Here is an 18,013-nt window from a genome sequence, read left to right as displayed (position 1 = left end):
GAAGTTAAAGCAACCAATAATGTGTGCATGTTCTGTTATGGCAACCATCATGAGAGTGAATGTCCTAAAAACCATAAGTCAATTAATTTTATGGGCAACTATAATCGGAATAATAGTAATCCATATTCGAACACGTACAATCCTGGTTGGAGACAACACCCAAATTTCTCATGGAATAATCAAGGAAGCAACAATCAAGTCGCAAATTACAAGCCACAACAAAATAATTCCGACCATCAACATTCTCAAAATCAGCATCATCAGCAGCCCTGGAAGAACAATAAAGGTATAGCTTCTTCCTCTAACACTCATTCCAAAACTAACTCCTTGAAATCATCCTTGCAAGAATTCATGGCCTCGACAAAAGATTTCATGGCTTCTACAAAGACCTTGATGCACAAACATTCTGCAATAATTAAAAATCAAGGAAATTTGTTACAAAGCCAAGCAACATTGTTGCAAAGCCATAGTTCATCTCTCAGAGCATTAGAGAATCAGGTGGGACAAATTGCCACGGTATTACATTCTCGCCCACACGGAAATCTCCCTAGTGATACTGAAGTTACTAAGCATCATGGAAAGGATCAATGCAATGTAATAACGCTAAGGAGTGGAAAACAAGTTGACCAAGATGACAAGTTTGGGGGAGATCACTTGAACAAGTCTTGCCAAGGCATAACACAACCTGATCAATCTAAGAATGCTGAACGAGAGAAAGTGTCTGAAGAGAAGGAATGAAGCGAAGGCTTGGAAAAGCATCAACTAGATAACAAGAAATTCATGGTCACGACCAACGATTCCTCAACACCATTAGCAGTAGATGTGAGACCTCCACCACTGTTCCCTCAACGGTTAAAGAAGTATGATGATGATATCCAATTCAAGAAATTCGTTGATGTTCTGGATCAGTTGTGTATCAATGTTCTCCTACTTGAAGCCATTGAGAAAATGCCTTCCTATGCCAAGTTTCTAAAAGAAATTGTTACAAAAAGAAAGAAAGTTAAAGTACTCATCAACAATTCTCATCACCAAGCCATTCAAGTAAGCCTTTTAAATTGATTATGGTGACAGAAGGTTGTAAAAGTGACTTTTTTGTGAGTAAACCCCTTTTATTCTTTTCTTTCTATTTTCTATGCCACCCTTTCATTATATTTTTTTCCCATTCCTACTAACCCATTTGCAGCCGACGCACAACAAGTAAAATTTACTTGATACAGTTTTGAGTAATGTCCTCTAGAACTTGGTATAAGAATCAAGAGGAAAAAGGCTTGAGCGTGTGTGATATCAGAAGTGGACAAGTAAAAGCCATTAAAAGTCCTAGAGTGAAAACACGAGTGGATTGAGTGACATTCAAGTTTCCGTGGAGTGACTCGTGAGGCTTTGTGAGAGTAATTTCTGGTAAGGTATTTTACACATCTTATCCTTTTCTTATTTCACTAACCATGTCTCAAAGTTCAGGATGAACCCCTGAAAGAGAAGCCCCTAATTTGCAAACTCAAGAAATCATGTATGAAATGGCCAGATTGTTGAAATTAGAATTGGAGCATTTGCATGATCGCATGGATCAATTTGAAGCATCCTTGGGCAACCAGAGAGTAAATCGCCCTATGATGGAAGAAGAATTCGAAGAAGAGGAGGCTAAAGTAACATCAGTAGCGCAAAGAGATGCTCATAGAAATCAGAATGACAACTTCAGCAACATCAAGGTAACCATTCCTCGATTTCAAGGATGAACTGATCTTAAAGCCTATCTTGATTGGGTAATCAAGATTGAACACATTTTTGAATGCCAAAATTATACGGAGCAAAAGAAGGTCAGGCTTGCTGTTATGGAATTCGTGGGCTATGCCTTAATTTGGTGGGACTAATTGGTGAGTTCAAGAAGACGAAAATATGAACACACCATTACTACGTGGGAAGAAATGAAGGCCATTATGAGAAAAATGTTCATGCCTACTCACTATCACCAAGATCTTTATCATAAACTACAAAATCTTAAACAAGGAAGCAAGAGCGTTGAAGATTATTTCAAAGAAATGGAGATAGCCTTGATCCGAGCCAATGTTAATGAAGACAGAGAAGTAACCATGGCAAGTTTTTATCTGGCCTAAATCCTGATAATGCTAACCTTGTTGAACTTCAACATTATGTAGAGATTAAAGAGATGGTACATGTGGCCTTGAAAATTGAATGACAACTCAAAAGGAAAACCTATAATCGGATCAGTCCAAGTTCAGCCATAAAATGTGATATAGGCTGATCTACACGCTTTGGGAGAAGAGAGTAGATAGCCTTATTGTGTCCAGATCTAGGATTGACAAGCACTGATGTCCTTGAATTATAAGCTTGGCTGCAACATAGATAAGAAAAGGAAAATGATTAATAAAGGAAGATTAATGAAATGATAAAGATTAGGAATGAAATAAAATAAATAAAGGATAGAGATGGCTGCGGAATTGATGGTCTTGATGAATGAAGATGATGATGATGAAATGTAGATGATGTTGTTATTGTATCTCAAACACGCCAAAGAAGAAATAATGCTAAGGAGCACAATCCCGGTCCTCAAAAACTTGTTTGAGGGGTGGTGATAGTGTCTTCAACCCATTAGATATTAATCTAGGATGATGCGATCATGCAAAAGACCAAACTTCTTCAACACATGATCACTTTATAGACGTTATGCCTTGCTGACTCTAAGGGAGTCTTACCTTATTTTATTATTTATTTACTCATTTATGTATTACATGTCACGTGAATATGTTTATCTTATTCTTTATATTTTCTTGAATATTATATGCTATCATTTATATGTATAATATATGATATTCATGCAAGACTTATTAATTCACATCTTTATATAACTCATTCAATGCATATGCATTCATAGTTAGCTCATTTGCATTATTAACATAGGTGGAAGCATGCATTTGATGTGATCACAACTACACAAATGGATCCTGAAGTTATGTCCAAAGGACCTATCACTCGTGCAAAGGCAAAATAATTCAGGGAAGTACTTTCTCATAAGTGCCTTAATGTTTTTAAATCATTTAATGAGAAATAACTATTAGATAATAGGTTGTTTAATATGTTACATATTGAATATTAAATAACCTATAGTCATATTTTTTTAATATACACATTATATAAGTTTATATACTTAGTTTATTTTCTTATATTATGCATGTAGGCATATTCGAGCAACACTTGGGAGCTCCATTGGAGCTAAATAGAGCATGTAACAACAAGGAAACTTACATGGGATCGATTAGGAGAGCACAAGAAACAATTGGTGAAAAGTTGTCTAGAGGCAGTGAGCTCATAGCTGGATTGAGCTGAAGATTTGAGCTACAAGATGACCCCATTTCAGTTGGGGAATTGTACCATCATCATCACCACTTAGGACACTTCAAATATGTCCAAAGTCAAAATTTGTGAAATCGTACCTTTTCGCAATTAGTTGCCACCTCAAGAGGTATCTTTTCACAAGGAGCTGCCCAAACGTTCACCATGTTACAAGTCATCTAAGGCCAGCTCACCACCAGCTCATTCACACCCAAAGTAGCTCAAACATGAAGGGTTACCTTTCCAAACATTGTGACATTTCATGAATGATGATGCCCATGAAGATGCGTTTTCAACAAGGAACACGTGGATGAAGAGATCACACCTATTGGAACCTTAAATCACCAAGAGATATGAGCTAAAGGATCCATGCCTATTCGGCCACATCACATGCCATGCACATGAGAGCGTTTGGCGCCAAACATGAAGAGACACACTACCATTCGTCCAAGGGAAGAAAATGGTGCCAAGATGAACAAGCATGCCCATTCGGCCAAGGGAGATGTTTTCCCATCCTAAGCCGAATCATTAAGGCTTTTCATGAAGGATTTGCCGAACCATCACAAGCCCAAAGGACTTATTCATTCATCTCAAGCATTATGTATTTTCCTAGAGACATGTATCTAGCCGAAACAACTTGTAACCATTTGGCCAAGCCCTCTCATTTCCTATAAATAGAGTGGCTTGCCTTCATTTGTACCTATCTCATCTCTTATATAAAATATCCTCTTGTGAGTTATTTCTCTTCAAAGTTCTTTGTGAACTTTATCGATTAAAAAAGTATAGTTCCTATACTTGTGGCGTTATTCCTTCTATCCTGATTCCAAAATTCCTAGATTGTTATCTAGTGGGTTAAAGACACTATAACCACCCCTCAAGCAAGTTTGTGAAGACTGGGATTATGCTTCAAAGCTTAGTTTCCTCTTTGGCATGTTTGAGATACAACATCACCACCATTGCCATTTCATCATCACCATCATCCATCTCTTCCATCAATTCCGCAGCCATCTCTATCCTTTCTTTATTTTATTTCATTCTTATTATTTCTTTTCATTACTTATATTATTACCCCCTTTATTAATTCCATTATTAATCATTCTTTTCTTATTTTATTTTGCAGCCTAAACTTATAAATTCAAGGACATTAGTACTTGTCAATCCTAGATCGGGACACAATAAGGCTATCTACTATTTTCATCAAAGTGTGTAGATTCACCTTATATCAAATGGTATCAGAGCATAGTCGGATTGACAACAAAAGTGTCATTGGCGTGCAAAGCAAAAAAAGAAAAGAAAAAGACAAAAAGAAAAAAATTAGAAAAAAAGAAAAGAAAAAGAGAAGTTCAAAAAGAGAAAGCAAGCCAAGGAAAGTGCTCTACCATTGCAAAGTACATCAAAGAGGCCATATACACTAAGAGAAGATAACCTTATTGTTTCTTGAGAAAGGTTGCAGTAAGTGTTGTTTCTTGGATTGTAAGTCACCTCTTTCTTTTCTATACCTTCATTGTCCTTGTCTTCAACCATTTCTATCTTTTAATACCTTTAAATCCTTTCTTCTACCTTTCCATTTTTTTCTTTTTCTTTTCAACCCTAACCTATTTGCAGCCGACGCACACAAGGAAATAGTTAACTTGCTTTAATATCGAGTAAGTTCTTCAAAAGACTTAGCATGAGAAATTGAGTGGAAAAAGGCTATTGGGAGAGTGAGATCAGAAGGGGAATTGTTAAAAGCCAAATATATATATATTCCCGAGAGTAAACACGAGTGTTGAGTTGAGTGATCCTATCATTTCTTTGGAGTGAATTTGTGAGACTTTGTGAGTGTGCTGGTAAGGTTTATATTGTTTTATTATCTACTAACAATGTCTCAAGTTTCAGGACAAGTTTTTTTAGTGAAAAGAGCCTTGAATATTCAGTCCATGGAGAATAATCAAAGAGAGAACATTTTTCACACTAGATGTCTTGTAAAGAACAAAGTTTGTTTCATGATTATCGGTGGAGGAAGTTGTACCAATGTTGCAAGCACTTTAATGGTGGTTAAACTCGGACTCAAGAAACTTAAACATCCTACACCATACAAGCTACAATGGCTAAATGATGGAGGAGAAGTTAAAGTCACCAAACAAGTCAACATTTCCTTTTCAATTGGGAAATACCAAGATCAAGTCCTTTGTAATGCCATTCCAATGAATGCATGCCATATACTTCTAGGGAGGCCTTGGCAATTTGATAAGAAGGCTATTCATGATGGTTTCAAAAACTGGTACTCTTTCTATCACAATGAAAAGATATTCATATTGACTCCTCTTTCACCAAATCAAGTGTCTGAAGATCAAGATGCTTTGAAGAAAAGCATTGTAGTTTTCAAATCTATAAAGGAGGAGGAACCAACGAATATGAACATATATGCTAGAGGAAAAGCCATTAGGAAACATTTGTTATCCTACAAAGCTCTAATTGTACATAGGTACAAGGAAAGCTTAATTTTGACTAACATTCCAGAAGGTTTGCCTTCTTCTATTTCATCTTTATTGCAGGAATTTGAAGAGTTATTCCCAGAAGATATTCCTAGTGGATTAAAACCTATTAGAGGGATTGAACATCAAATTGACTTCATACCGGGTGCATCCATTCCAAACCGTCAAGCATATAGAAGTAACCCTGAAGAAACTAAGGAGCTTCAAAAACAAGTTGAAGAATTAATGGACAAAGGATACATACGAGAAAGTTTGACTCCATGTGTTGTTCCGGTGTTACTTGTGCCCAAAAAGGATGGTTCATGGATAATGTGTGTAGACTGTCGTGCTATCAATCAAATTACCATCAAATACCGACATCCTATATTAAGACTTGATGATATGTTGGATGAATTGAGTGGAGCCACTATGTTCTCTAAAATTGATTTAAAGAGTGGATATCATCAAATCAGAATGCGAGAAGTAGACGAATGGAAAACCGCATTCAAAACAAAGCAAGGATTATATGAATGGATGGTGATGCCTTTTGGATTAACAAACGCTCCAAGCACCTTCATGAGGTTAATGAATCATGTACTCAGACCATTCATTGGTAAGTCTTGTGTGGTTTATTTTAATGATATTCTGATTTATAGTCATGATTTGGAATCACATGTGCAACACTTGAGGTATGTTCTTCAAAAGGAAAAGCTTTCTGCAAATATGAAGAAATGTGTCTTTTGCACTAACAGTTTAACCTTCTTATGCTTTATTGTAAGTTCACAGGGACTTGAAGTTGATCCTGAAAAGATCAAAGCCATTCAAGAGTGTCCTACGCCTACTTCAATCAATCAAGTCCGAAGTTTTCATGCTCTTGCAAGTTTTTACAAAAGGTTTGTTCCTAATTTTAGTTCTATTGCTGCCCCCTTAACATGGATCATTAAAAAGAATTCTATCTATTCATGGGGCAAAGAACAAGAAGATGCCTTTAACGAAATGAAGGAATGTTTAACCAAGGCACATTTACTTGCATTACCTAACTTTGATAAGAGTTTTGAAGTGGAATGTGATTCTTCTGGAATCGGAATTAGGGCTGTTTTGACTCAAAAAGGACGACCCATTGCATATTTTAGTGAAAAGTTGAATGGTGCTTTATTAAACTATCCAACTTATGACAAAGAGATGTATTCTCTCATAAGGGCACTTGAAGTTTGGCAGCATTATCTTCTACCAAAGGAATTCGTCATACACACCGACCATGAAGCTTTAAAACATATCAAAGGCCAACATAAGTTAAACAAGCGACATGCCAAATGGGTGGAGTTTTTGGAGTCATTCCCTTACGTCATTCATTACAAGAAAGGTAAAGAAAACATTGTAGCTGATGCTCTCTCTCGAAGGTATGTTCTCATTAATGCTCTTGATTCAAAGTTAATTGGGTTTTCGTATATTAAAGATTGATATGCTACTGACCACGACTTTGAAGAGAAGTATAAGGCTTGTGAGAAAGGTACATATAAAAGGTTTTATAGGCACGAAGGATATCTATTCAAAGAAGGACGTCTATGCATTCCTCAAGGATCCCTTCGAGAAGTGCTTGTTAGAGAAGCACATGAAGGAGGACTCATGGGTCATTTTGGAGTAAGTAAAACATTGGAGATTTTGAAACAACACCTCTATTGGCCTAAGATGAAGAGAGACGTTGAAAGGGTATGTGAACGACGTGTCACTTGCAAAAGGGCAAAACCAAAGGTTATGCCTCATGGACTTTACATGCCTTTACCCTATTCCTCAAGCACCATGGGTTGACATATCAATGGAATTTGTGATGGGACTACCAAGGACCAAGAATGGACAATATTCAATATTTGTTGTTGTAGATCCTTTTTCCAAGATGGCACATTTCATACCATGCCACAAGACAGACGATGCAACACATGTGGCCAACTTGTTCTTCAAAGAAATTGTGAGATTACATGGCGTTCCAAGAACCATAGTTTCTGATAGAGATGTCAAATTTCTTAGCCATTTCTGGAGGACGTTATGGAGTAAGATTAGGACAAAGTTGCTATTCTCCATAACATGTCACCCTCAAACAGATGGGCAAACTGAAGTGGTGAATCGAGTACTATCAACATTGTTGAGATCTATCACTAAAAAGAACATCAAACCTTAGGTGGAATGCTTACCACACGTTGAATTTGCATATAATCGGATAGTCCATTCAACAGCCAAGATGTCACCATTTGAGGTAGTATATGGATTTAACCCCTTAACACCTTTAGATCTTCTTCCTTTGCCTCAGGAACACCTGATCAACAAAGATGGCAAGAGCAAGGTTGAGTTCGTTAAGAAACTTCATCAACAAGTTCGAGACAATATAGAAAAATGAACAAGACAATATGAACAACAAGAAAATAAGGGACGCAAGCCACTAAAATTGGAGGAAGGTGATTGGGTGTGGGTGTATTTCAGAAAATAACGTTTCCCTTCCCAAAGGAAATCCAAATTGTTACCTAGAGGAGATTGACCATTCCAAATCATCAAGAAGATCAATGATAATGCATACAAATTGGATCTACTTGGTGAATACAATGTAAGTGCAACTTTTAATATTTCAGATCTTTCTCCATTTGAAGATAATGACGATTTGAGGGTAAATCGCTTAAAAGAAGGGGAGGATGATGTGATCACAACTACACAAATGGATCCTGAAGTTACGTCCAAAGGACCTATCACTCGTGCAAAGGCAAAACAATTCAGGGAAGTACTTTCTCATAAGTGCCTTAATGTTTTTAAATCTTTTAATGAAAAAGAACCATTAGATAATAGGTTGTTTAATATGTTACATATTGAATATTAAATAACCTATAATCACATTTTAATAATATACACATTATATAAGTTTAAATACTTAGTTTATTTTCTTATGTTATGCATGTAGGCACATTCGGCCAACACTTGGGAGCTGTATTGGAGCTAAATGGAGCATGTAACAGCAAGGAAACTTACATGGGATCAATTAGGAGAGCACAAGGAACAATTGGTGAAAAGTTATCTGGAGGCCGTGAGCTCATAGCTGGATTGAGCTGAAGATTTGAGCTACAAGATGACCCCATTTCAGCTGGGGAATTGCACCATCATCATCACCACTTAGGACACTTCAAATATGTCCTAAGTCAAAATTTGTGAAATCGTACCTTTTCCTGAATAGTTGCCACCTCAAGAGGTACATTTTCAAAAGGAGCTGCCCAAACGTTCACCATGTTACAAGTCATCTAAGACCAGCTCACCACCATCTCATTCACACCCAAAGTAGATCAAACATGAAGGGTTACCTTTACAAACATTGTGACCTTTCATGAATGATGTTGCCCATGAAGATGCCTTTTCAACAATGAACACGTGGATGAAGAGATCACACCTATTGGAAGCTTAAATCACCAAGAGATATGAGCTAAAGGATCCATGCCTATTCGACCACATCACATTACATGCACATGAGAGCCTTTGGCGCCAAATATGAAGAGACACACCACTATTCGGCCAAGGGAAGAAAATGGCGCCAAGATGAACAAGCATGCCCATTCGGCCAAGGGAGATGTCTTCCCATCCTTAGCCGAATCATTAAGGCTTTTCATGAAGTATTTGTTGAACCATCACAAGCCCAAAGGACTTATTCATTCATCTCAAGCATTATGTATTTTCCTAGAGACATGTATCTAGCCGAAACAACTTGTAACCATTCGGCCTAGCCCTCTCATTTCCTATAAATAGAGTGGCTTGCCTTCATTTGTACCTATCTCATCTCTTATATAAATATACTCTAGTGAGTTATTTCTCTTCAAAGTTCTTTGTGAACTTTATCGATTAAACAAGTATAGTTCCTATACTTGTGGCGTCATTCCTTCCATCCTGATTCCAAAATTCATAGATTGTTATCTAGTGGGTTGAAGACACAATCACAACCCCTCAAGCATGTTTGTGAAGATTGGGATTGTGCTTTATAGCATAGTCTCCTCTTTAGCGTGTTTGAGATACAACATCACCACCATTGCCATTTCATCATCATCATCATCCATCTCTTCCATCAATTTCGCAACCATCTCTATCCTTTCTTTATTTCATTTCATTCTTCTTATTTCTTTTCATTACTTATATTATTACCCCCTTTATTAATTCCATTATTAATCATTCTTTTCTTATCTTATTTTGCAGCCTAAACTTATAAATTCAAGGACATCAATACTTGTCAATCCTAGATCGGGACGCAATAAGGCTGTCTATTCTTTTCATCAAAATGTGTAGATTAGTCTTACATCAGCATTCATAATTATCATAGCTCAATTCCTATCTAATTATTTGTTTACATACTTTGTCTAGGTTCATTGGATGCTAAGAAGACTAAAGGCAATTGAAGAGTTGGTTGGACAATTCACGTCAGTCAGATTGATCTACATTTTTGAACAAGTTCCAAGCATCTTTGGGTGATGAAGTCGTCTTAACATTTAATCTAATATCTCGTATCTTTCCAACTCATTTTGAATCACATCAATCCGATATCAGGAATTTGAGATATGCCTAGATTACTGAAGACAGTGCAGGCTGGAAATTAATACGGGATTTGCAACCATTCATCTCCTTCAAAGGACTTATGCATGGGAGGAATTAATGAAGACATGCATGGATGAGAAAATAATATTAAAATGAATCAGAATAATTATGAGGAGGTTAAAGGATTCATTCAAAGGCTTTTAAATTCATCCATTCATGCAATAAGCCAAATAGTCGTGTTCACACAAGGGGGAAGAATTTCAGCCAAGATACATTCATGAACATTCATCCATAGAAGACAAATCAACAAAAGTTCACACAAGGTGGGATGAATTCAGCCAAAGGATGTATTCTATTAAAACATGAACATCCATTCATCAAAATTCATTCACCTAAGCCATGCTTTGTATCTACTTAAAGTATGAACACTCATCCATGAATGATCACTCATTAAATGTTTTGTATTCACACCATGCACTCTTAGGCCTATAAATAGCTTTCCATTCATTTGTAAAAGAAACCAATTTACTTTGTTTAATCAAATATTTGTGAGAGTTTCTCTCTTTAGTTCTTAAGTGAACTTTATCGACTTATCAAGCTTATGCTTGTGGCTCATCCCTATCTATGTCACCCTGATACTTCTGGTTCCTATCTCTTTATAGATAGTGGGCCAAAGTCCTTATTTACCATCCCTTAAAGAAGCAATATAAATTCTAGGTCTTTGTTCTTTAACATTGGTTATTCTTTTAGTCTTCTTTGAGATACTACTTTTCATACTCATCTCCATCACCTTCATTCTACTTCCATTACCATACTTCAACATTTCCTTTAAACATATCTCCAGCTTATATATATTTTTTGCTGCCATATTTATCTTTCCATTTCATTACTTCCATTTAACTATTTTTTTTAGCTTTTTGTTTGTGCAGGATCCTTGTTGCTTTCCTAGATCGAAACAATCAAAGGTACAACCTTGACTTCGCCATCCATCCACGTGAGGCTAGGTTGAACTGTATCATATGGTATCAGAGCTAAGGTGGATTGCAATAATAACAAGAAAAAACAACATCCTACCATTCAATAAAAATAAAATCAAAAAGAGAAGTGCAAAAAAAAAATCAGCAAGTTAATCCCAACATCAACAAGGGATTCCAAGTGATAAAAACTAAAGAAAACAAAGAAAGCAAAATGCAAAGAGGTGCCAAAGGTGACAAGTAACATCATCATTCCAACCGATCCTAAAGAAGTCTTCAAGACCTTTGATTGTTTCTTATAGGAAGGTGGTGAGTATCTTTGCATAGTAAGTGAACCTTTCTTTCTTTTTCTTCCTTTTATAAGACCACCCTTCATTATTTAATCTTTCTACCTTTCTATTTTTTTTTCCTCTACACTAACGAATTTTTCAGCTGACGTCCATAGTACTTGAAAGGTCTCGAGTTAGTTCTTTTAAGAACTTTACAAGAGAGGCAAGAGTGGAAAAAGGCTAATCGAGTGTATGAGATCAAAAAGGGAATTGCAAAAGCCAATTTATATTCCCGAGTGCAAACACGAGCGTTCAGTGGAGCATCATCATTTTTTTTGGAGTGATCGTAAGGATTTGTGAGTGATTTTTGGTAAGGTCCTTTCATCTTATTCAATTAATAAATTTTCACTAATAATTCTCCCATCTATCGAATGGAATACGGACATCAAAGGAGGAATCCATTTCATACTTGTTTTTATGTGAATGATAAAGTATGCCTTGTAGCCATTGATGGTGGTAGTTGTGCAAATCTTGCAAGCACATACATGGTTGAGAAGTTTGGGCTTATAACATTCAAACATTCCAGTCCATATGTTTTGTAAGGATTAAATGAAGATGAAGAGTTAGAAGTCATAGAGCAAGTACTTATGTCATTTTCAATTAGGAGATATGAAGATGAGGTCTTGCGTGATGTTGTTTCCATGAATTCAAACCATCTTCTCCTCGGACGTCCGTGGCAGTTTGATAAACAAACATTGTATGATGGGTTCTCCAACAAGTATTCATTCAAACACCAAGGGAGAAAGATCACGTTGGTTCCAATGTGCCCAAATCAAGTCCATGAATGCCAAATTATCGTCAAATTACGTATAGAGGAATGAAATAAAACTAAAGCCATGAAGAAAGTTGAAAGAGAAGTTTAACGTGAGAAATAAATAACAGTGGAGGGAGATCAGAATGAAAATGAGAAAATTGATGTGAGGAACGTTGGAGTCAAAAATGAGAAAGTTGAAAAGATTGAATTTGGGAGCAAAGGGGGAAGTACGTGTGGAAGAGAAAATGAAAAGATTCCAAGTGAGGTTGTGGTTAAAAGATATGGTGGAGTTGAACAGGCACAAATCAAAGAAGAACATTGTGAGAAAACTAGGACATTTGGAGTAATTGAAAATGAGAGTAAGAGCATTAAGAGTGAAGATGAGTGTGTTTTAAAACATGAGAGTGAAGAGTGAATTCAAAACAAACATGAGCATGAGAGAAAAGAATGTGACGAGAAGGAAGTTTTACTTTATACTAATCAATCTTTTCTTCCTATTCTTTCATTTGATTTGCAAGTTATTCCAAAGGCCATACCATTGCAAATTGATGAATCACATTTCTCCATTGAAGTTCCAAAGGTTGTAACATTTGGTATTCCAAAGCATGTGCTCTTTGACATTCGAAGTACATTCACTTCATATTCAAGATCCAATGAACCTTATGAAAGGGAAGTTTCAACGAACCAAATTCCATTCATGAACCTTAATGAATCTTGTACGTTCATTCACATTGTTAATGATGTTTCATGTTCTAACTTATTTCTTTTTTGCTGCACATTGAATCATTTACATGGAAGTGTTCTTACTTGTGATCATCAATTCAAGGAAAAGAAACGAGCATTATTCAACTATTCAAGATTCTTAATATGGAAGGGTACAAAGACTAAAGTTGGCATGCCATACCTACTTGAAGGATTCAAAGAAATTCATGCATACCCTAATAGGCATAATGATCTTCATTCATCCTTTCTTACACCAATGGATCAATCAATGACAAAAGCCTTCAATTTGAGGACAAATAGCTCTAAATAAGGGGGGATGATGCGATCATGCCAAGGGCCAAACTTCTTCAACACATGATCACTTCATGGACGTTCTGCCTTGTTGATTCTAAGGGAGTTTTACCTTATTTTATTATTTATTTACTCATTTATGAATTACATGTCACGTGAATATGTTTATCTTATTCTTAATTTTTGCTTGAATATTATATGCTGTCATTTATATGTATAATATATGTCATGCATGACTTATTAATTCACATCTTTATATAACTCATTCAATGCATATGCATTCATAGTTAGCTCATTTGCATTATTAACATAGGTGGAAGCATGCATTCATAATTATCCTAGCTCAATTCCTATCTAATTATTTGTTTACATACTTTGTGTAGGTTCATTGGATGCTAAGAAGACTAAAGGCAATTGAAGAGTAGGTTGGACAGTTCATGTCAGTCAGATTGATCTACATTTTTGAACATGTTCCAAGCCTCTTTGGGTGATGAAGTCTCTTAACATTTAATCCCCTATCTCATATCTTTCCAACTCATTTTGAATCATATCAATCCGATATCGGGAACTTGAGATATGCCTAGATTACTGAAGACAGTGCAGGCTGGAAATTAATACGGGATTTGCAACCATTCATCTCCTTCAAAAGACTTATGCAAGGGAGGAATTAATGAAGGCATGCATGGACGAGAAAAGAATATTAAAATGAATTAGAACATTTGTGATGAGGTGCAAGGATTTATTCAAAGGCTTTTCAATTCATCCATTCATGAAGAAGCCAAATAGTCATGTTCACACAAGGGGGAAGAATTTCAGCCAAGATACATTCATGAACATTCATCCATAGAAGACAAATCATAAAGTTCACACAAGGTGGGATGAATTCGGCCAAAGGATGTATTCCATTAAAACATGAACATCCATTCATCAAAATTCATTCACCTAAGCCATGCTTTGTATCTACTTAAAGTATGAACACTCATCCATGAAGGTTCACTCATTAAATGTTTTGTATTCACACCATGCACTCTTAGGCCTATAAATAGCTTTCCATTCATTTGTAAAAGAAACCAATTCACTTTGTTTAATCAAATATTTGTGAGAGTTTATCTCTTTAGTTTTTAAGTAAACTTTATCGACTTATCAAGCTTATGCTTGTGGCGTCACCCCTATCTATGTCACCCTGATACTTCTGGTTCTTATCTCTTTATAGATAGTTGGCCAAATTCCTTGTTTACTGTCCCTTAAAGATGCAATATAAAGTCTGGGTCTTTGTTCTTTAACATTGGTTCTTCTTTGAGTCTTCTTTGAGATACTACTTTTCATATTCATCTCCATCACCTTAATTCTACTTCCATTACCATACTTTAACATTTCCTTTAAACATATCACCAACTTATATATATTTTTCGATGCCATATTTATCTTTCCATTTCATTACTTCCATTTAACTATTTTTTTAGCTTTCTTGTTTGTGCAGGATCCTTGTTATTTTCCTAGATCGAAACAATCAAAGGTACAACCTTGACTTCGCCATCCATCCAAGTGAGGCTAGGTTGAACTGTATCATAGGAATTTAGGAATCAGGATGGAAGGAATGATGCCACAAGTATAGAAATTATACTTGTTTAATCGATAAAGTTCACAAAGAACTTTGAAGAGAAATAACTCACAAGAGTAATTTTTATATATGATATGAGATCCTTACAAATGAAATGTAATAGCCTATTTATAGTTTTCAAAGTGTTTAGGCCGAATAGACACATGATGGTTTGGCTAAGGTTGAAACCCTTTTGAAAATACATGATTTTAATGAAGATACATGCTCTTGGCCGAATGGTAAGATGTTGGTTCATCCTTAAGGATGCTTTGAATGCATTTGGAAGTTAGTTGGCGCCAAAATGAAGTGGAATGAGTCTTTGGCCGAATAGGAAGCATCCCTTGGGTGTTTTGGCGCCTATTTGATGTCATATAGAGCACACATGCTTGAATGATGCACATGTCAGCCTACTTGAATGGACATGGGTCTTCTTGCAATGCTTTGGTGAGGTTGTAACCATAGGATGATGTCTTGAAGTCCTTGGGCATTCTAGAGATGAACTAGCTTTAAGGTGATGTGATCCAATTCAGCATCATGGATATTTCACCCTTACAAGGGGAGAGACTTTCTAACTTTACACATATATATGCTTATTTCAAATATTTTAATATAGTTATTTTCATTTACATATATTATATCTATAGTTATTATGATGATAACTTAACCATTAATATGTGAGATATAAGTTATCATAATATACTATAGTTCACATTCTTATATAATACATTATATAAGTTCATTTACTTAGTTTATTTCTTTATATTATGCATGTAGGCACATTCGACCAGTACTTGGGAGCTACATTGGAGCTAAATGGAGCATGCAAAAGAAAGGATACTTACATGGGAATGATTAGGAAAGCATAAGGAGTAATTTGGTGAAAAGTTGTTTTGAGGCCGTGAGCTCATAGCTGGATTGAGCTGAAAATTTGAGCTACAAGATGACCTCATTTTAGCTTGGGAGTTACACCATCATCATCACCACTTAGGACACTTCAAATATGTCCTAAGTCAAAATTTGTGAAATCGTACCTTTTCGCGAATAGTTGCCAACTCAAGAGGTACCTTTTCACAAGGAGCTGACATAATGTTCACCATGCTACAAGCCACCTATGCCCAGCTCACCTTTAGTTCATTCACACCATAAGTAGCTCAAACATGAAGGGACACCTTTCTCAAACATTGTGACCTTTCATGAATTATGCTGCCCATGAAGATGCCTTTACATCCAAAAGCATGCTGATGAAGATATTGTAATCGTTGGAGGTTTAAATCACCATGGGACATGATATAAAGTTTCATATATATTCGACCACATCCCATGCTATGCACATGAAAGAATTTGGCACCAACATGAGGAGATACAGACCCATTCGGCCAAAGAGAAGAAAAATGGCGCCAAGTTGAACAAGCATCACCATTCGGCCAAGGGAGATGCCTTCTTATCCTTAGCCGAATCATCAAGCGTCTTTATAAAGGGTTAGCCAAACCATCACAAGTATAAATTTATCGATTAAACAAGTATAATTCCTATACTTGTGGTGTCATTCCTTCCATTCTGATTCCAAAATTCCTAGATTGATATCTAGTGAGTTGAAGACACTATCACCACCCCTCAAGCAAGTTTGTGAAGACCGGGATTGTGCTTCATAGCATACTTTCCTCTTTGGCGTGTCTGAGATACAACATCACCACCATTGCCATTTCATCATCAACATCATCCATCTCTTCCATCAATTTCGCAGCCATCTCTATCCTTTCTTTATTTCATTTCATTCTTAATATTTATTTTCATTACTTATATTATTATTCCCTTTATTAAGTCCATTATTAATCATATTTCTTATCTTATTTTATAGCCCAAACTTATAAATTCAAGGACACCAGTACTTGTCAATCCTAGATCGGGACACAATAAGGCTATCTACTCCTTTCATCAAAGCGTGTAGATTCACCTTACATCACAAGGTAAGCTAGGTGAGTGTCTTGGTAGCTAACTAGGTGAGTTATATCTTGATGAACTCAATCTAGTTAGCTTTGATCATCTCAGCTCCTCAACTACTCCCTCAGCTACTTCCAGATACCTTTAGTCAATTTTTCATTAATTTGGTCGAAAGCTCTCCTCCAGCTAAGTTCAACTACATGCTAGCTCCTCCAGCTAAGTTGAAGCTTCTTAAGTGATTAAATGAGTTGTCATAACATTCATGAGCTAGTGTGAGCTGCTATGCTTGTCCTTTTAGCTTACCAAGCTACCATAATATCCCTTTCTTTGTGTTTCACCTATAGGAATCAACAAACAAATAAAGTAAGCAATGTGTGAGCTTATTTAAGGTAAAATGCATGATGTCGTGAAGTGTTTGAGTGATATGAGCTATGAATGATTGTCTAGAAGATAAGATAACATGTATATAAGCTAGATAGAAGGTATAGGACGTTAATGACTTTTAGCAAAAAATATATGAGCTAGAAAATAGATGCATGCAAATGAGCTAAAGAAATATGGATTTAAAGCTAGTGAGCTAATGTAAACATAACATGAGCTAGAATAACATGACTTGAGTTAATGAATGAATGATTACATGCTATCATGATATGTAAATGATATGTAAACATAACAAATGAATCTAAAATGTATGTAAACATAATATAAATCTAAGTAAAGATGTGAAAACATATGTTATGCATGAAAATCATATAGTATGCAAGTGAATGATAGCATATGATTTTTCGAGCATAGTTTTAGGATAAAAAGCATGTTTATAACATTATGTGATGCATATAGAAGATAATAAAGGATAAAGTAATGAAGAACTCCCTTAGAACTAGCTTTGAATAGCATCCACGGTGTGATCAAGTCATAGAGAAAGTTGGAGCTAGACAGGATCACGTCAAAATGGAAGCAAGAGCCTATCACCTTCAGGAAGAAAATTCCAGCCCAAGCAAATGATCCTATAGAAGTAACCAAGACTAAACAAATGGAAGAAT

The sequence above is a fragment of the Hibiscus syriacus genome, unplaced genomic scaffold (genome assembly GCF_006381635.1).
Source record: "Hibiscus syriacus cultivar Baekdansim isolate YM2019G1 unplaced genomic scaffold, ASM638163v2 tig00111996_pilon, whole genome shotgun sequence".
NCBI lineage: Eukaryota > Viridiplantae > Streptophyta > Magnoliopsida > Malvales > Malvaceae > Hibiscus > Hibiscus syriacus.
This window is presented reverse-complemented; position numbering follows the sequence as displayed.